The sequence below is a fragment of the Balaenoptera ricei genome, chromosome 16, assembly GCF_028023285.1.
Source record: "Balaenoptera ricei isolate mBalRic1 chromosome 16, mBalRic1.hap2, whole genome shotgun sequence".
Taxonomy (NCBI): domain Eukaryota; kingdom Metazoa; phylum Chordata; class Mammalia; order Artiodactyla; family Balaenopteridae; genus Balaenoptera; species Balaenoptera ricei.
Genome location: NC_082654.1, coordinates 100,169,159 through 100,192,787, shown reverse-complemented (window position 1 = coordinate 100,192,787; position 23,629 = coordinate 100,169,159).

Below are 23,629 nucleotides of genomic sequence, written 5' to 3'. Positions count from 1 at the left end.
GTACTTTCAACATGGGCCCTGTCACCATGCGAACTGTCTCCATGAGCACTATCACCGTGAGCACTGTCACCATGAGCATAGTCACCATGGGCAGTGTCACCATGAGCACTGCCACCATGGGCACTTTCAACATGGGCACAGTCACCATGCGAACTATCACCACGAGGACTATCACCATGAGCAATATTACCATGAACACTATCACCAAGGGCACTGTCAACGTGCGCACTATCACCATGAGCACTGTCACCGTGAGCACTGTCACCATGGGCAATTTCTACATTGCCACTGTCACCATGGGCACTGTCACCATGGACACTGTCATCATGAGCTCTGTTACCAAGGGAAATGTCACCACGAGCACTGTCATCTTGGGAACTGCCACCATGGACACTGCCACCATGAGCACTGTGACCATTGGCAGTGCCACCATGAGCACTATCACCATGAGCACTATCACCAAGGGCACTGTCACCGTGAGCACTATCACCGTGAGCACTATCACCATGAGCACTGTCACCATGAGCACTGTCACCGCTGGCACGGTCACCATGAGCACTGTCACCGTGGGCACTGTCACCATGAGCACTGTCATCATGGGCAATGTCACCATGGGCACTGTCACGATTAGAACTGTCACTCTGGGTATTATCACCGTGAGCACTCTCACAATGGGCACTGTCACCATAGGCACTGTAAACATGGACAGCGTCACCATGAGCACTACTGTCATGGGCAGAACTCCCGTAAGGAATTTCACAATGAGAACTCCAACCATGTACACCGCCAGCATGAGCACAGTCACCAAGGGCTGTGTCACCATGGGCACTGTCACCATGGGCACTATCACAAAGGACACTGTCATCATGAGCTCTATTACCATGGGAACTGTCACCATGAGCACTGTCCTCTTACGAACTGCCAGCACGGACACTGCCACCATGACCACTGTAACCATTGGCACTGCCAACGTGGGCACTGTCATCATGAGCACTGTCACCATGAGAACGGTCACCAGGGACACTGTCACCATGGGCACTATCAGCCAGAGCACTGTCACCATGAGCACTATCACTGTGAGCACTATCACCCTGAGCACTGTCACCGTGGGCACTGTCACCATGCGCACTGTCACCATGGGCACTGTCACCATGGGAACTGTCACCATGAGCAGCATCACCGTGAGTACTATCACCATGGACAGGGTCACCGTGAGCAATATCACCATGGGCACTGTCACCGTGAGCACTATTACCATGGGCACAATCACCATGAGCACTATCACCGTGATCACTGTCACCGAGGGCACTGTCACCATGAGCACTATCTCCATGAGCACTATCACCAGGGGCACTGTCACCGGGAGCACTATCATAATGGGCACTGTCACCATGGGCACTGTCACCATGGGTACTGTCACCATGGGCACTTTCAACATGGGAACTGTCACAATACGAACTGTCACCATGAGCACTATCACCAAGAGCACTATCACCAAGGGCACTGTCACCGTGAGCACTTTCACCATGAGCACTATCACAGTGGGCACTGTCACCATGAGCACTGTCATCATGGGCACTGTCACCATAGGAACGGTCACAATGAGCACTGTCACTGTGGGCACTATCACCGTGAGCACTATCACAATGGGCACTGTCACCATAGGCACTGTCACCTTGGACACTGTCACCATGAGCACTAACATCATGGGGAGTGCTACCATGAGGAATTTCACCATCGGAGTTCCGACCACGTACACCGCCAGCATGAGCACAGTCACCATGGGCAGTGCAACCATGAGCACTGTCACCATGGGCACTTTCAACATGCGCGGTGTCACCATGCGATCTGCCATGATGAGCAGTATCACCATGAGAACTATCACCAAGGGTACTGTCACCATGAACACTGTCTCCGTGGGAACTCTCACCACGAGCACTGTCATCATGGGCACTGTCACCATGGGAACTGTCAACATTAGCACTGTCACTGTGGGCACTATCACCGTGAGCACTATCACAACGGACACTGTCACCATAGGTACTGTCACCATGGACACTGTCACCACGAACACTATCATCATGGGCAGTGCCACCATGAGGAATTTCACCTTGGGAACTCCAACCGTGTACATCGGCAGCGTTAGCACAGTCACCATGGGCTGTGTCACGATGAGCACTGCCACCATGGGCACTTTCAACATGGGCACTGTCACCATGCGAACCGTCACCATGAGCACTATTACCATGAGCATTATCACCAAGGGCACTGTCAGCATGAGCACTATCACCGTGAGCACTATCACCATGAGCACTGTCACCATGAGGATTTTCACCGTGGGCACTGTCACCATGAGCACTGTCACCATGGGCATTGTCAACATAAGCATTGTCACCATGGGATCTCTCACCATGAGCACTGTCACCATGGGAAATGTCACCATGGGCACTGTCACCATAGGCATTGTCAACATGGACACTCTCACCATGAGCACTATCATCATAGGCATTGCCACCATAAGGAATTTCACCATCGGAACTCCAACCATGTACACCGCCAGCATGAGCACATTCACCATGGGCCGTGTCACCATGAGCACTATCACCATGAGCACTATCATTAAGGGCACTGTCACCGTGAGCACTATCACCGTGAACACTTTCACCATGACTACTGTCACCGTGGGCACTATAAGCATGAGCACTATCACCATGAGCACTGTCACTGCGGGCACTGTCACTGTGTTCACTGTCACCATGAGCACTGTAACCATGAGCCCTATCACCATGGGAACTGTCACCATGGGAACGGTCACTATGGGCACTGCCAAGATGAGCACTGTCACCATGGGAACTCTCACCATGAGCACTATCACCATGGGAAATATCACCATGGGCACTGTCACCATGGGCGCTGTCACCATGGACACTGTCACCATGAGCACTATCATCATGGGCATTGCCACCATAAGGAATTTCACCATGGGAACTCCAACCATGTACACCACCAGCATGAGCACAGTCACCATGGGCAGTGCCACCATGAGCACTGTCACCATGGGCACTTTTAACATGGGCCCTGTCGCCATGCGAACTGTCACCATGAGCAGTATCTCTGTGAGCACTGTCACCATGAGCATAGTCACCGTGGTCACTGTCACCATGAGCACTGTCACCATGGGCACTGTAACAATGGGAACTTTCACCATGAGCACTATCACCGTGAGCACTATCACCATGGGCAGTGTCACCATGGGAACTCTCACAATGAGCATTGTCACCGTGGGCACTGTCAACATGAGCACTGTCACCATGGAAATGGTCATCATGGGCGCTGTCACCATGGGCACTGTCACCATGGACACTGTCACCATGAGCACTACCATCATGGGCAGTTCCACCATAACAGTTGTACCATGGGAACTCGAACCATGTACACCTCCAACATGAGCACGGTCACCATGGGCAGGGTCAACATGAGCACTGTCACCATGGGCACTTTCAACAGGGGCAGTGTCACCATGCAAACTGCCACCATGAGCACTATCACCATGAGCACTATCACCAAGGGCACTGTCACTGTGAGCACTATCACCATGGGCACTGTCACCATGGGCATTGTCACCATGAGCACTGTCATCATGGGCACTGTCACCATGGGGACTGTCACCATTAGCACTGTCTCTGTGGACACTATCCCCGTGAGCACTATCACAATGGGCACTGGCAGCATAGGCACTGTCACCATGGACACTGTCACCATGAACACTATCATCATGGGCAGTGCCACCATAAGGAATTTCACCATGGGAACTCCAACTATGTACACCGCCAGCATGAGCACAGTCACAATGGGCAGTGTCACCATGATCACTGCCACCATGGGCACTTTCAACATGGGCCCTGTCACCATGCGAACTATCTCCATGAGCACTATCACCGTGAGCAATGTCACCATGAGCATAGTCACCATGGGCACTGTAACCATGGGGACTTTCACCCTGAGCACTATCACCCTGAGCACTATCACCATGGGCAGGGTCACCGTGAGCAATATCACCATGGGAACTGTCACCATGAGCACTATTAACATGTGTACTATCACCAAGGGCACTGTCACCATGAGCACTATCACCAAGGGCACTGTCAATGTGAGCACTATCACCGTGAGCACTATCACCATGGGCACTGTCTCTGTGAACAATATCACCATGCGCAGTGTCACCGTGAGCCCTATTACCATGGGAACTATCACCAAGGGCACTGTCACTGTGAGCACTGTCACCATGAGCACTGTCACCGTGGGCACTATCAACATGAGGACTATAACCATGGGCACTGTCACCGTGAGCAATATCACCATGAACACTGTAACCATGGGAAATGTCACCGTGGGCACTGTCACCATGTGCACTGTCAACATGAGCACTGTCACCATGGGAAATGTCACCATGGACGCTGTCACCATGGGCATGGTCAACATGATCATTGTCACCATGGGCAGTGTCACCATGAGCACTATTACCATGCGCACTATCACCATGAGCACTATCACCGTGAGCACTGTCACCATGAGCACTGTCACCATGAACACTATCACCAATGGCACTGTCACTGTGAGCAGTGTCACCGTGAGCACTGTCACAGTGGGCAGTGTCACCGTGTGCACTGTCACAATGAGCACTATCACCATGGGAACTATGACCATAGGAATGGTCACCATGGGCACTGTCAAGATGAGCACTGTCACCATGGGAACTCTCACCATGAGCACTGTCATCTTGGGAACTGCCACCATTGACAATGTCAGCATGAGAACGGTAACCATTGGCACTGCCACAGTGAGCACTGTCACCGTGAGCACTGTCACCATGGGAACTCTCACCATAAGCACTGTCACCATGGGAAATGTCACCATGGGCACTATCACTATGGGCACTGTCACCATGGGCAGTGTCACTATGAGCACTGTCACCATGGGCACTGTCACCAGGAACACTGTCACCATGAGCACTGTCACCGTGGGCACTGTCAACATGAGCACTGTCATCATGGGCACTGTCACCATGGGAACTCTCACCATGAGCACTGTCACCATGAGGATTTTCACCGTGGGCACTGTCACCATGAGCACTGTCACCATGGGCATTGTCAACATAAGCATTGTCACCATGGGATCTCTCACCATGAGCACTGTCACCATGGGCACTGTCACCATGAACACTGTCACCATGAGCACTGTCACCGTGGGCAGTGTCACCATGAGCACTGCCACCATTGGCACTTTCAACATGGGCACAGTCACCATGCGAACTATCACCATGAGCACTATCACCATGAGCAATATTACCATGAACACTATCACCAAGAGCACTGTCAAAGTGAGCACTATCACTGTGAGCACTATCACCATGAGCACTGTCACCGTGAGCACTGTCACCGTGTGCACTGTCACCATGTGCACTGTCCACATGAGCACTGTCACCATGGGCACTCTCACGATGGACAAGGTCAACATGAGCACTATCATCATGGGCAGTGCTACCATGAGGAATTTCACCATTGGAACTCCAACCAAGTACACTGCCAGCATGAGCACAGTCACCATTGGCAGTGCCACTATGAGCACTGTCACCTTGGGCACTCTCCACATGGGCACTGTCACCATGCCAACAGTCACCATGAGCACTATCACCCTGAACACTATCACAAATGGCACTGTCACTGTGAGAACTGTCACCGTGAGCATTGTCACTGTGGGCACTGTCACCATGAGCACTGTCATCATGGGCACTGTCACCATAGACACTGTCACCATGAGCACTATCATCATGGGCAGTGCTACCATAAGGAATTTCACCATCGGAACTCCAAACATGTACACTGCCAGCATGAGCACAGTCACCATGGGCAGTGTCACCATGAGCACTGCCACCATGGGCACTTTCAACATGGGCACTGTCACCATGCAAACTATCACCATGAGCACTATCACCATTAGCAGTATTACCATGAGCACTATCACCAAGGGCACTGTCAACGTGAGCAGTATCACCGTGAGCACGATCACGGTGAGCAGTGTCACCGTGAGCAATATCACCTTTGGCACTGTCACCATGAGCACTATAACCATGGGTACTATCACCAAGGGCACTGTCACTGTGAGCACTGTCACCATGAGCACTGCCACCGTCGGCAGTATCATCATGAGCACTGTCACCATGGGCACTATCATCATGGGCATTGCCACCATAAGGAATTTCCGAATGGGAACTCCAACCATGTACACTGCCAGCATGAGCAGAGTCACCATGGGCAGTGCCACCATGAGCACTGTCACCATGGGCACTTTCAACATGGGCCCTGTCACCATGCGAACTGTCACCATGAGCACTATCACTGTGAGCACTGTCACCATGAGCATAGTCACCGTGGGCACTGTCACCATGAGCACTGTCACCATAGGTACTTTCAACACGGCCATTTTCACCATGGATACTGTCATCATGAGCTCTGTTACCATGGGAAATGTCACCATGAGCACTGTCACTTTGGGAACTGCCACCATGGACACTGCCACCATGAGCACTTTAACCATTGGCACTGCCACAGTGAGCACTGTCACCATGAGCAGTGTCACCATGGGAACTGTCACCATGTGCACTGTCACCATGGGAACTCTCACCATGAGCACGGCGACAATGGGAAATGTCACTATGGGCAGTGTCACCATGGGCACTGTCACCATGGGCACTGTCACTATGAGCACTATTACCATGAGCACTATCACCATGGGCACTGTCACAGTGAGCACTAGTACCATGGGTACTATCACCAAGGGCGCTGTCATCGTGAGCACTGTCACCATGAGCACTGTTACCGTGGGCATTGCCACCATGAGCACTGTCATCATGGCCACAGTCACCATGCGAACTGCCACCATGAGCACTATCACAGTGGGCACTGTCACCATGAGCACTGTCACCATGGGCACTGTATCCATGGGAATTGTCACCATGGGCACTAACACGGTGAGCACTATCACCATGGGAACTGTCACCATCGGAACGGTCACCATGCGCACTGTAACCATTGGCACTGCCACAGTGAGCACTGTCACAGTGAGCACTGTCACCAAGGGAACTGTCACCATGTGCAGTGTCACCATGGGAACTCTCACCATGAGCACTGTCACCATGGGAAATTTCACTATGGGCAGTGTCACCATGGGCACTGTCACCATGGGAACTCTCACCATGAGCACTGTCACCATGGGAAATTTCACTATGGGCAGTGTCACCATTGACACTGTCACCATGAACACTATCGTCATGGGCAGAGCTCCCATAAGGAATTTCACCATGGGAACTCCAACCATGTACACCGCCAGCATGAGCACAGTCACCATGGGCAGTGTCACCATGAGCACTGCCACCATGGGAACTTTCAACATGGGCACTTTCAACATGGGCACTGTCACCATGCGAACTATCACCATGAGCACTATCACCATGAGCAGTATTACCATGAGCACTATCACCAAGGGCACTGTCAATGTGAGCACTATCACCATGAGCACTGTCACCATGAGCACTGTCACCATGGGCACTGTAACCATGGGAACTATCACCATGAGCACTATCACCGTTAGCACTATCACCCTGGGCAGTGTCACCGTGAACAATATCACAATGGGCACTGTCACTGTGAGCACTATTACCATGGGCACTATCACCAAGGGCACTGTCACTGTGAGTGCTGCCACCATGGGCACTGTCAACATGAGCACTGTCACCATGGGCACTGTCACCATGAGAACTGTAACCGTTGGCACTATAACCATGGGCAGTGTCACATGAGCAATATTACCGTGGGCACTGTCACCATGAGCACTATTACCATGGGTACTATCACCAAGGACACTGTCACCATGAGCACTGTCACCATGGGCAGTGTCAACATGAGCACTGTCACCATGGGCACTGCCACCATGGGAACTGTCACTATGAGCACTGTCACCAGGGGAAATGTCACCATGGGCACTGTCACCATAGGCACTGTCACCATGGACACATTCACCATGAGCACTAACATCATGGGCAGTGCCACCATAAGGAATTTCACCATGGGAACTCCAACCATGTACACCGTAAACATCAGCACAGTCACCATGGGCAGTGTCACCATGAGCACTGTCGCCATGAGCACTTTCAACGTGGGCACTGTCATTATGGGAACTGTCACTAAGAGCACAGTCACCATGTGCACTGTCACCAGGGACACTGTCACCATGAGCACTCTCACTATGGGCAATGTCACCATGGACGCTGTCACCATGGGCATGATCAACATGATCATTGTCACCATGGGCAGTGTCACCATGAGCACTATTACCATGCGCACTATCACCATGAGCACTATCACCGTGAACACTGTCGCCATGGGCACTGTCACCATGGGCACTGTCACCATGGGTATTCTCACCATGGTTACTGTCACCATGGGCACTCTCAACATGGGCATTGTCACCATGCGAACAGTCACCATGAGCAATGTGACCATGAACACTATCACCAATGGCACTGTCACTGTGAGCAGTGTCACCGTGAGCACTGTCACCGTGTGCACTGTCAAAATGAGCACTATCACCATGGGAAATATCACCATAGGAATGGTCACCATGGGCACTGTCAAAATGAGCACTGTCACCATGGGAACTCTCACCATGAGCACTGTCACCATGGGAAATGTCACCATGGGCACTATCATCATGGGCAGTGCCACCATGAGGAGTTTCACCTTGAGAACTCCAACCATGTACACCGCCAGCTTTAGCACAGTCACCATGGGATGTGTCACCGTGAGTGCTGTCACCATGGGCACTGTCACCATGCGAACTGTCACTATGGGCACTGTCACCTTGGCAATGTCACCATGAGAACTGTCACTGTGGGCAATGTCACCATGGGAACTGTCACCATGAGCACTATCACCGTGAGCACTATAACCATGGGCAGTGTCACCGTGACCAATATCACCATGAACACTGTCACCGTGAGCACTTTCACTGTGGACACTGTCACCGTGTGCACTGTCAACATGAGCAATGTCACCATGGGCACTGTCACCATGGGCAGTGTTACCATGAGCACTGTAACCATGGGCTCTCTCACGATGGACACTGTCACCATGAGCACTATCATCATGGGCAGTGCCACCAAGAGGAATTTCACCATGGGAACTCCAACCATGTACACCGCCAGCATGAGCACAGTCACCATGGGAAGTGTCACCGTAATTACTGTCACCATGGACACTTTCAACTTGGCCGCTGTCACCATGGACATTGTCATCATGAGCTCTGTTACCATGGGAAATGTCACCATAAGCATGGTCATCTTGGGAACTGCCACCATGGACACTGCCACCATGAGCACTGTAACCGTTGGCACTGCCACAGTGAGCACTATTACCATGAGCAATATCACCATGAGCACTATCACCATTTGCACTGTTACCGTGAGCATTATTACCATGCGTACTATTACCAAGGGCACTGTCACCATGAGCACTGTCTCCGTGGGCATTGTAACCATGAGCACTGTCATCATGGGCACTGTCACCATGCGAAATGCCACCATTAGCTCTATCACCGTGGGCACTATCACAATGAGCACTGTATCCATGGGAACTGTCACCATGGGCACTATCACGGTGAGCACTATCACAGTGGGAACTGTCACCATGGGCACTGTCAAGATGAGCACTGTCACCATGGGAACTCTCACCATGAGCACTATCACCATGGGCACTATCACCACGGGCACTGTCACTGTGAGAATTATCACCATGAGTACTCTCACCATGAGCACTGTCACCATGGGCACTGTAACCAGGGGAACTGTCACCATGAGCAGTATCACCATGAGCACTATCAACATGGGCAGTGTCACCGTGAGCACTATCACCATGGGCAGCGTCACCGTGAGCAATATCAACATGGGCACTGTCACCGTGAGCACTACTACAGTAGGCACTATCACCATGAGCACTGTCACCGTGAGCACTGTCACCGTGGGCATTGTCACCGTGTGCACTGTCACCAGGAGCACTGTCACCATGAGCACTATCACCATGGGAACTGTCACCATGGGAAAGGTCACCATGGGCAATGTCAACATGAACAATGTCACCATGGGAACTCTTACCATGAGCACTGTCACCATGGGAAATATCACAATGGGCACTGTCACCATGGGCACTGTCACCATGGGTACTGTCACCATGGGCACTTTCAACATGGGAACTGTCACAATGCGAACTGTCACCATGAGCACTATCACCAAGAGCACTATCACCAAGGGCACTGTCACCATGAGCACTTTCACCATGAGCACTATCACAGTGGGCACTGTCACCATGAGCACTGTCATCATGGGCACTGTCACCATAGGAACGGTCACAATGAGCACTGTCACTGTGGGCACTATCACCGTGAGCACTATCACAATGGGCACTGTCACCATAGGCACTGTCACCTTGGACACTGTCACCATGAGCACTAACATCATGGGGAGTGCTACCATGAGGAATTTCACCATCGGAGTTCCGACCACGTACACCGCCAGCATGAGCACAGTCACCATGGGCAGTGCAACCATGAGCACTGTCACCATGGGCACTTTCAACATGCGCGGTGTCACCATGCGAACTGCCATGATGAGCAGTATCACCATGAGAACTATCACCAAGGGTACTGTCACCATGAACACTGTCTCCGTGGGAACTCTCACCACGAGCACTGTCATCATGGGCACTGTCACCATGGGAACTGTCAACATTAGCACTGTCACTGTGGGCACTATCACCGTGAGCACTATCACAACGGACACTGTCACCATAGGTACTGTCACCATGGACACTGTCACCACGAACACTATCATCATGGGCAGTGTCACCATGAGGAATTTCACCTTGGGAACTCCAACCGTGTACATCGGCAGCGTTAGCACAGTCACCATGGGCTGTGTCACGATGAGCACTGCCACCATGGGCACTTTCAACATGGGCACTGTCACCATGCGAACCGTCACCATGAGCACTATTACCATGAGCATTATCACCAAGGGCACTGTCAGCGTGAGCACTATCACCGTGAGCACTATCACCATGAGCACTGTCACCATGAGGATTTTCACCGTGGGCACTGTCACCATGAGCACTGTCACCATGGGCATTGTCAACATAAGCATTGTCACCATGGGATCTCTCACCATGAGCACTGTCACCATGGGAAATGTCACCATGGGCACTGTCACCATAGGCATTGTCAACATGGACACTCTCACCATGAGCACTATCATCATAGGCATTGCCACCATAAGGAATTTCACCATCGGAACTCCAACCATGTACACCGCCAGCATGAGCACATTCACCATGGGCCGTGTCACCATGAGCACTATCACCATGAGCACTATCACCATGAGCACTATCATTAAGGGCACTGTCACCGTGAGCACTATCACCGTGAACACTTTCACCATGACTACTGTCACCGTGGGCACTATAAGCATGAGCACTATCACCATGAGCACTGTCACTGTGGGCACTGTCACTGTGTTCACTGTCACCATGAGCACTGTAACCATGAGCCCTATCACCATGGGAACTGTCACCATGGGAACGGTCACTATGGGCACTGCCAAGATGAGCACTGTCACCATGGGAACTCTCACCATGAGCACTATCACCATGGGAAATATCACCATGGGCACTGTCACCATGGGCGCTGTCACCATGGACACTGTCACCATGAGCACTATCATCATGGGCATTGCCACCATAAGGAATTTCACCATGGGAACTCCAACCATGTACACCACCAGCATGAGCACAGTCACCATGGGCAGTGCCACCATGAGCACTGTCACCATGGGCACTTTTAACATGGGCCCTGTCGCCATGCGAACTGTCACCATGAGCAGTATCTCTGTGAGCACAGTCACCATGAGCATAGTCACCGTGGTCACTGTCACCATGAGCACTGTCACCATGGGCACTGTAACAATGGGAACTTTCACCATGAGCACTATCACCGTGAGCACTATCACCATGGGCAGTGTCACCGTGAGCAATATCACCATGGGCACTGTCACTGTGACCTCTATTACCATGGGTACTATAACCAAAATCACTGTCACCGTGAGCACTGTCACCATGAGCAATGTCACCGTGGGGACTGTCACCATGGGAACTGTCACCATGTGCACTGTCATCATGGGAACTCTCACCATGAGCACTGTCACCATGGGAAATGTCACAATTGGCAGTGTCACCATGGGCACTGTCACCATGGGTAGCGTCACCATGAGCACTATTACCATGAGCACTATCACCATGAACACTATCATCACGGGCAGTGTCACCATGAGCACTATCACCGTGAGCACTATCACCATGGGCAGTGTCACCTTGAGCAATATCAACATGGACACTGTCACCGTGAGCACTATTACGATGGGCATTATCACCATGAGCACTATCACCGTGAGCACTGTCAGTGTGGGCATTGTCACCATGTGCACTGTCAACATGAGCACTGTTACCATGAGCACTATCACCATGGGAACTGTCACCATGGGAATGGTCACCATGGGCAATCTCACCATGAGCACTGTCACCATGGGCACTGTCACCATGGGTACTCTCACCATGGGCACTTTCAACATGGGCACTGTCACCATGCGAACAGTCACAATGAGCACTATCACCATGAGCACTATCACCAAGGGCACTGTCACCGTGAGCACTGTCACAGTGGGCACTGTCAACATGAGCACTGTCACCATAGGCACTGTCACCATGGACACTGTCACCATGAGCACTATCATCATGGGCAGTGCTACCATGAGGAATTTCACCATCGGAACTCCAACCAAGTACACCGCCAGCATGAGCACAGTCATCATGGACACTGCCACTATGAGCACTGTCACCATGGGTACTTTCAACATGGGCCCTGTCACCATGCGAACTGTCTCCATGAGCACTATCACCGTGAGCACTGTCACCATGAGCATAGTCACCATGGGCAGTGTCACCATGAGCACTGCCACCATGGGCACTTTCAACATGGGCACAGTCACCATGCGAACTATCACCACGAGGACTATCACCATGAGCAATATTACCATGAACACTATCACCAAGGGCACTGTCAACGTGCGCACTATCACCATGAGCACTGTCACCGTGAGCACTGTCACCATGGGCAATTTCTACTTGGCCACTGTCACCATGGGCACTGTCACCATGGACACTGTCATCATGAGCTCTGTTACCAAGGGAAATGTCAACACGAGCACTGTCATCTTGGGAACTGCCACCATGGACACTGCCACCATGAGCACTGTGACCATTGGCAGTGCCACCATGAGCACTATCACCATGAGCACTATCACCAAGGGCACTGTCACCGTGAGCACTATCACCGTGAGCACTATCACCATGAGCACTGTCACCATGAGCACTGTCACCGTGGGCACGGTCACCAAGAGCACTGTCATCTTGGGAACTGCCACCATGGACACTGCCACCATGAGCACTGTGACCATTGGCAGTGCCACCATGAGCACTATCACCATGAGCACTATCACCAAGGGCACTGTCACCGTGAGCACTATCACCGTGAGCACTATCACCATGAGCACTGTCACCATGAGCACTGTCACCGCTGGCACGGTCACCATGAGCACTGTCACCGTGGGCACTGTCACCATGAGCACTGTCATCATGGGCAATGTCACCATGGGCACTGTCACGATTAGAACTGTCACTCTGGGTATTATCACCGTGAGCACTCTCACAATGGGCACTGTCACCATAGGCACTGTAAACATGGACAGCGTCACCATGAGCACTACTGTCATGGGCAGAACTCCCGTAAGGAATTTCACAATGGGAACTCCAACCATGTACACCGCCAGCATGAGCACAGTCACCAAGGGCTGTGTCACCATGGGCACTGTCACCATGGGCACTATCACAAAGGACACTGTCATCATGAGCTCTATTACCATGGGAACTGTCACCATGAGCACTGTCCTCTTACGAACTGCCAGCACGGACACTGCCACCATGACCACTGTAACCATTGGCACTGCCAACGTGGGCACTGTCATCATGAGCACTGTCACCATGAGAACGGTCACCAGGGACACTGTCACCATGGGCACTATCAGCCAGAGCACTGTCACCATGAGCACTATCACTGTGAGCACTATCACCCTGAGCACTGTCACCGTGGGCACTGTCACCATGCGCACTGTCACCATGGGCACTGTCACCATGGGAACTGTCACCATGAGCAGCATCACCGTGAGTACTATCACCATGGACAGGGTCACCGTGAGCAATATCACCATGGGCACTGTCACCGTGAGCACTATTACCATGGGCACAATCACCATGAGCACTATCACCGTGATCACTGTCACCGAGGGCACTGTCACCATGAGCACTATCTCCATGAGCACTATCACCAGGGGCACTGTCACCGGGAGCACTATCATTATGGGCACTGTCACCATGGGCACTGTCACCATGGGTACTGTCACCATGGGCACTTTCAACATGGGAACTGTCACAATGCGAACTGTCACCATGAGCACTATCACCAAGAGCACTATCACCAAGGGCACTGTCACCGTGAGCACTTTCACCATGAGCACTATCACAGTGGGCACTGTCACCATGGGCACTGTCAACATGGGAACTCTCATCATGAGCACTGTCACCATGGGCACAGTCACCATGGGCCCTCTCACCATGGGCACTGTTCACCATGGACACTGTCACCATGGGCATTGTGAACATGAGCACTGTCACCATGGTAACTCTTACCATGAACACTGTCACCATAGGAAATGTCACCATGGGCACTGTCAGCATGGGCACTGTCACCATGGACACTTTCACCATGAGCACTATCATCATGGGCAGGGCCACCATGAGGAATTTCACCATGGGAACTCCAACCATGTACACTGCCAGCATGAGCACAGTCACCATGGGCATTGTCACCATGAACACTGTCACCATGGGCAATTTCAACATGGGCACTGTCACCATGCGGACGGTCACCATGAGCACTATCACTATGAGGACTATCACCATGAGCACTATCACCATGAGCACTATCACAAAAGGCACTTTCACCATGAGCAGTATCACTGTGAGCACAATCACCGTGAGCACTGTCACCATGAGCACTGTCACCGTGGGCACTGTCACCATGAGCTCTGTCACCATGGGCTCTGTCACCATGGGAACTGTCACCATGAGCACTATCACCGTGAGCACTAACAGCATTGGCATTGTCACCATGAGCAATAGCACCATGGGAACTTTCATGGTGAGCACTATTACCATGGGCACTATCACCATTAGCACTATCACCGTGAGCACTGTCATCGTGGGCACTGTCAACGTGTGCACTGTCACCATGGGCAGTGTCACCATGAGCACTGTAACCGTGGACACTGTCATCATGGACACTATCACCATGAGCACTATCATTATGAGCAGTACCACCATGAGTAATTTCACCATGGAAACTCCAACCATGTACACCGCCAGCATGAGCACAGTCACCAGGGTCTGTGTCACCATGGGCACTGTCACCATGGGCACTATCACAAAGGACACTGTCATCATGAGCTTTATTACCATGGGAACTGTCACCATGAGCACTGTCCTCTTACGAACTGCCAGCACGGATACTGCCACCATGAGCACTGCAACCATTGGCACTGCCACCGTGGGCACTGTCATCATGAGCACTGTCACCATGAGAACGGTCACCAGGGACACTGTTAACATGGGCACTCTCACCCAGGGCACTGTCACCGTGAGCACTATCACTGTGAGCACTATCACCCTGAGAATTGTCACCGTGGGCACTGTCACCATGCACACTGTCACCATGGGCACTGTCACGATGGGAACTGTCACCACGAGCACTATCACCGTGAGCACCATCATTAAGGGCACTGTCACCCTGAGTACTATCACCGTGAGCACTATCTCCGTGAACACTTTCACCATGACTACTATCACCGTGGGCACTATAAGCATGAGCACTATCACCATGAGCACTGTCACTGCGGGCACTGTCACCGTGTTCACTGTCACCATGAGCACTGTAACCATGAGCCCTATCACCATGGGAAATGTCACCATGGGAACGGTCACTATGGGCACTGCCATGATGAGCACTGTCACCATGGGAACTCTCACCATGAGCACTATCACCATGGGAAATGTCACCATGGGCACTGTCACCATGGGCGCTGTCACCATGGAAACTGTCACCATGAGCACTATAATCATGGGCAGTGCCACCATAAGGAATTTCACCATTGTAACACCAACCATATACACCGCCAGCATGAGCACAGTCACCATGGGGACTGTCAACATGAGCACTGTCACCATGGGAAATGTCTACATGAGCACTATCACCATGATCACTATCACCAAGGGCACTGTCACCATGAGCACTATCACCGTGGACAATGTCACCATGAGAACTATCACCGTGAGCACTATCACCATGGGAAGTGTCACCGTGAGAACTGTCACCATGGACATTGTCACCGTGGGCACTGTCACCATGAGCACTGTCACCATGAGCACTGTCACTGTTGGTACTGTCACCATGAGCAATGTCACCATTGGCACTGTCACCATGTGCCCTGTCACCATAGGCACTGTCACCGTGGACACTGTCACCATGAACAATATCATCATAGGCAGTGCCACCATAAGGAATTTCACCATGGGAACTCCAACCATGTATAGCACCAGCATGAGCATAGTCATCATGGTCAGTGTCACCATGAACACTGCCACCATGGGCACTTTCAACATGGGCACAGTCACCATGCGAACTATCACCATAAGGACTACCACCATGAGCAATATTACTATGAACACTATCACCAAGGACACTGTCAACGTCAGCACTATCACCGTAAGCACTATCACCATGAGCACTGTCACCGTGAGCACTGTCACCATGGGCAATTTCAACATGGCCACTGTCACCATGGGCACTGTCACCATGGGAACTCTCACCATGAACACTGTCACCATGGGAAATGTCATTATGGGCAGTGTCACCTTGGGCACTGTCACCATGGGCAGTGTCACCATGAGCACTATTACCATGAGCAGTATCACCATGAGCACTATCACCATGGGCACTGTCACAGTGAGCACTATTACCATGGGTACTATCACCAAGGGCACTGTCATCGTGAACACTGTCACCATGAGCACTGTTACCGTGGGCCTTGCCACCATGAGCACTGTCATCATGGCCACTGTCACCATGCGGACTGCCACCATGAGCACTATCACAGTGGGCACTGTCACCATGAGAACTGTCACCATGGGCAGTGTATCCATGGGAACTGTCACCATGGGCACTATCATGGTGAGCACTATCACCATGGGAACTGTCACCATCGGAACAGTCACCATGCGCACTGTAACCATTGGCACTGCCACAGTGAGCACTGTCACAGTGAGCACTGTCACCATGGGAACTGTCACCATGTGCAGTGTCACCATGGGAACTCTCACTATGAGCACTGTCACCATGGGAAATGTCACTATGGGCAGTGTCACCATGGGCACTGTCACCATGGGTAGTGTCACCATGAGCACTATTACCATGAGCACTATCACCATGAGCACTATCATCACGGGCAGTGTCACCATGAGCACTATCACCGTGAGCACTATCACCATGGGTAGTGTCACCATGAGCAATATCACCATGGGCACTGTCACCATGAGCACTATTACAATGGGCATTATCACCATGAGCACTATCACCGTGAGCACTTTCAGTGTGGGCATTGTCACCATGTGCACTGTCACCATGAGCACTGTCACCATGAGCACTATCACCATGGCAAAGTTGACCATGGGAATGGTCACCATGGGCAATGTCAACATGAGCACTGTCACCATGGGCACTGTCACCATGAGCACTATCATCATCGGCAGTGCTACCATGAGGAATTTCACCATCGGAACTCCAACCAAGTACAACGCCAGCATGAGCACAGTCATTATGGGCAGTGCCACTATGAGCACTGTCACCATGGGCACTTTCAACATGGGCCCTGTCACCATGCGAACTATCTCCATGAGCACTATCAGCGTGAGCAATTTCACCATGAGCACTGTCACCATGGGCACTGTCACAATGAGCACTGTCACCATGGGCACTGTAACCATGGGGACGTTCACCCTGAGCACTATCACCGTGAGCACTATCACCATGGGCAGGGTCACCGTGAGCAATATCACCAAGGGCACTGTGACTGTGAGCACTATTACCATGGGCAATATCACCATGAGCACTATCACCGTGAGCACTGTCACCGTGGGCACTGTCATAGTGTGCACTGTCACCATGAGCACTATCACCATGTGAACTGTCACCATGGGAATGGTCACCATGGGCAATGTCAACATGAGCACTGTCACCATGAGCACTGTCACCATGGGAAATGTCACCATGGGCACTATCATCATGGGCAGTGCCACCATGAGGAATTTCACCATGAGAACTTCAACCGTGTACACCACCAGCTTTAGCACAGTCACCATGGGCTGTGTCACCATGAGCAGTGTCACCATGGGCACTGTCTCCATGCGAACTGTCACCATGAGCACTGTCACCATGGGCAATGTCACCATGAGCACTGTCACTGTGGGCACTGTCACCATGGGAACTGTCACCATGAGCACTATCACCGTGAGCACTATCACCATGGGCAGTGTCACTGTGAGCAATATCACCATCGCACTGTCACCGTGAGCACTATTAACAAGGGTACTATCACCAAGGGCACTGTCACCATGAGCACTGTCATCATGGGCACTGTCACCATAGGAACTGTCACCGTGAGCACTGTCACTGTGGGCACTATCACCCTGAGCACTATCAAAATGGGCACTGTCACCATAGGCACTGTCACCATGGACACTGTCACCATGAGCACTATCATCATGGGCAGTGCTACCATGAGCAATTTCACCATCGGAACTCCATCCATGTACACCGCCAGCGTGAGCACAGTCAACATGGGCAGTGTCACCATGAGCAGTGTCCCCATGGGCACTTTCAACATGGGCCCTATCACCATGCGAACTGTCACCATGAGCACTATCACCATGAGCACTGTCACCATGAGCATAGTCACCATCGGGTCTGTCACCATGAGCACTATGACCGTGTGCACTATCACCATAGGTAGTGTCACGGTGAGCAATATCACCATGGGCACTGTCACCATGAGCACTATTACCATGGGCACTATCACCATGAGCACTATCACAGTGAGCACTGTCACCGTGGGCAATGTCACCATGTGCACTGTCACCATGAGCACTGTCGCCATGAGCACTATCACCATGGGAAGTGTCAACATGGGAACGGTCACCATGGGCACTGTCAACGTGAGCACTGTCAGCATGGGAACTCTCACCAGGAGCACTGTCTCCATGGGAAATGTCACCCTGGACACTGTTCACTATGGGAAGTGTCACCATGAGCACTGTCACCATGGGCACTGTCACTATGGACACTGTCTCCATGGGCACTCTCACCATGGACACTGTCACTGTGGAAAATGTCACCATGGGCACTGTAACCATCTACACTGTCCCCAGGAGCACTATCACCATGGACACTGTATCCATCAGCATTGTCCCCATGGGCACTGTCAATATGAGCACTGTCACCATGGGAACTCTCACCATGAGCACTGTCACCATGGCCAGTGTCACCATGGCCACTGTCACCATAAGCACTGTCACAAAGGGAAATGTCACCATGGGCACTCTCACCATTTGCTCTGTCACCGTGGGCACTGTCACCATAAGCACTGTCACCATGAGCACTGTTCAACATGGGCACTGTCACCTAGAGCACTGCCACTGTGGGCACTATCACCGTGAGCACTGTCACCATGAGCACTGTCACCATGGACACTGTCACCATGAGCATTGTGACCTTGAGCACTGTCACCATGGGAACTTTCACCATGGGCACTGTAACCATGGGCACTGTCACCATGGACAATGTCACCTTGGGAACCGTCACCATGGAAAATGTCACCATGGGCACTGTTGGCCATGGACACTGTCACCATGGGCACTGTGAACATGAGCACTGTCACCATGTAAACTCTTACCATGAACACTGTCACCATGGGAAATGTCACCATGGGCACTGTCACCATGGACACTGTCACCATGAGCACTATCATCATGGGCTGTGCTACCATGAGGAATTTCACCATCGGAACTCCAACCATGTACACCGCCAGCATGAGCACAGTCACCATGGGCAGTGTCACCATGAGCACTATCACCATGAGCACTATCACCATGTGCACTATCACCACGGACACTGTCACCGTGAGAACTATCACCGTGAGCACTGTCACCATGAGAACTGTCACCATGGGCACTGTAACCATGGGAACTGTCACCATGAGCACTATCACCGTGACCACTATCAACATGGGCAGTGTCACCGTGAGCACTATCTCCGTGAACACTTTCACCATGACTACTATCACCGTGGGCACTATAAGCATGAGCACTATCACCATGAGCACTGTCACTGCGGGCACTGTCACCGTGTTCACTGTCACCATGAGCACTGTAACCATGAGCCCTATCACCATGGGAACTGTCACCATGGGAACAGTCACTATGGGCACTGCCATGATGAGCACTGTCACCATGGGAACTCTCACCATGAGCACTATCACCATGGGCACTGTCACCATGGGCACTGTCACCATGGGCGCTGTCACCATGGAAACTGTCACCATGAGCACTATAATCATGGGCAGTGCCACCATAAGGAATTTCACCATTGTAACACCAACCATATACACCGCCAGCATGAGCACAGTCACCATGGGGACTGTCAACATGAGCACTGTCACCATGGGAAATGTCTACATGAGCACTATCACCATGATCACTATCACCAAGGGCACTGTCACCATGAGCACTATCACCGTGGACAATGTCACCATGAGAACTATCACCGTGAGCACTATCACCATGGGAAGTGTCACCGTGAGAACTGTCACCATGGACATTGTCACCGTGGGCACTGTCACCATGAGCACTGTCACCATGAGCACTGTCACTGTTGGTACTGTCACCATGAGCAATGTCACCATTGGCACTGTCACCATGTGCCCTGTCACCATAGGCACTGTCACCGTGGACACTGTCACCATGAACAATATCATCATAGGCAGTGCCACCATAAGGAATTTCACCATGGGAACTCCAACCATGTATAGCACCAGCATGAGCATAGTCATCATGGTCAGTGTCACCATGAACACTGCCACCATGGGCACTTTCAACATGGGCACAGTCACCATGCGAACTATCACCATAAGGACTACCACCATGAGCAATATTACTATGAACACTATCACCAAGGACACTGTCAACGTGAGCACTATCACCGTAAGCACTATCACCATGAGCACTGTCACCGTGAGCACTGTCACCATGGGCAATTTCAACATGGCCACTGTCACCATGGGCACTGTCACCATGGGAACTCTCACCATGAACACTGTCACCATGGGAAATGTCATTATGGGCAGTGTCACCTTGGGCACTGTCACCATGGGCAGTGTCACCATGAGCACTATTACCATGAGCAGTATCACCATGAGCACTATCACCATGGGCACTGTCACAGTGAGCACTATTACCATGGGTACTATCACCAAGGGCACTGTCATCGTGAACACTGTCACCATGAGCACTGTTACCGTGGGCCTTGCCACCATGAGCACTGTCATCATGGCCACTGTCACCATGCGGACTGCCACCATGAGCACTATCACAGTGGGCACTGTCACCATGAGAACTGTCACCATGGGCAGTGTATCCATGGGAACTGTCACCATGGGCACTATCATGGTGAGCACTATCACCATGGGAACTGTCACCATCGGAACAGTCACCATGCGCACTGTAACCATTGGCACTGCCACAGTGAGCACTGTCACAGTGAGCACTGTCACCATGGGAACTGTCACCATGTGCAGTGTCACCATGGGAACTCTCACTATGAGCACTGTCACCATGGGAAATGTCACTATGGGCAGTGTCACCATGGGCACTGTCACCATGGGTAGTGTCACCATGAGCACTATTACCATGAGCACTATCACCATGAGCACTATCATCACGGGCAGTGTCACCATGAGCACTATCACCGTGAGCACTATCACCATGGGTAGTGTCACCATGAGCAATATCACCATGGGCACTGTCACCATGAGCACTATTACAATGGGCATTATCACCATGAGCACTATCACCGTGAGCACTTTCAGTGTGGGCATTGTCACCATGTGCACTGTCACCATGAGCACTGTCACCATGAGCACTATCACCATGGCAAAGTTGACCATGGGAATGGTCACCATGGGCAATGTCAACATGAGCACTGTCACCATGGGCACTGTCACCATGAGCACTATCATCATCGGCAGTGCTACCATGAGGAATTTCACCATCGGAACTCCAACCAAGTACAACGCCAGCATGAGCACAGTCATTATGGGCAGTGCCACTATGAGCACTGTCACCATGGGCACTTTCAACATGGGCCCTGTCACCATGCGAACTATCTCCATGAGCACTATCAGCGTGAGCAATTTCACCATGAGCACTGTCACCATGGGCACTGTCACAATGAGCACTGTCACCATGGGCACTGTAACCATGGGGACGTTCACCCTGAGCACTATCACCGTGAGCACTATCACCATGGGCAGGGTCACCGTGAGCAATATCACCAAGGGCACTGTGACTGTGAGCACTATTACCATGGGCAATATCACCATGAGCACTATCACCGTGAGCACTGTCACCGTGGGCACTGTCATAGTGTGCACTGTCACCATGAGCACTATCACCATGTGAACTGTCACCATGGGAATGGTCACCATGGGCAATGTCAACATGAGCACTGTCACCATGAGCACTGTCACCATGGGAAATGTCACCATGGGCACTATCATCATGGGCAGTGCCACCATGAGGAATTTCACCATGAGAACTTCAACCGTGTACACCACCAGCTTTAGCACAGTCACCATGGGCTGTGTCACCATGAGCAGTGTCACCATGGGCACTGTCTCCATGCGAACTGTCACCATGAGCACTGTCACCATGGGCAATGTCACCATGAGCACTGTCACTGTGGGCACTGTCACCATGGGAACTGTCACCATGAGCACTATCACCGTGAGCACTATCACCATGGGCAGTGTCACTGTGAGCAATATCACCATCGCACTGTCACCGTGAGCACTATTAACAAGGGTACTATCACCAAGGGCACTGTCACCATGAGCACTGTCATCATGGGCACTGTCACCATAGGAACTGTCACCGTGAGCACTGTCACTGTGGGCACTATCACCCTGAGCACTATCAAAATGGGCACTGTCACCATAGGCACTGTCACCATGGACACTGTCACCATGAGCACT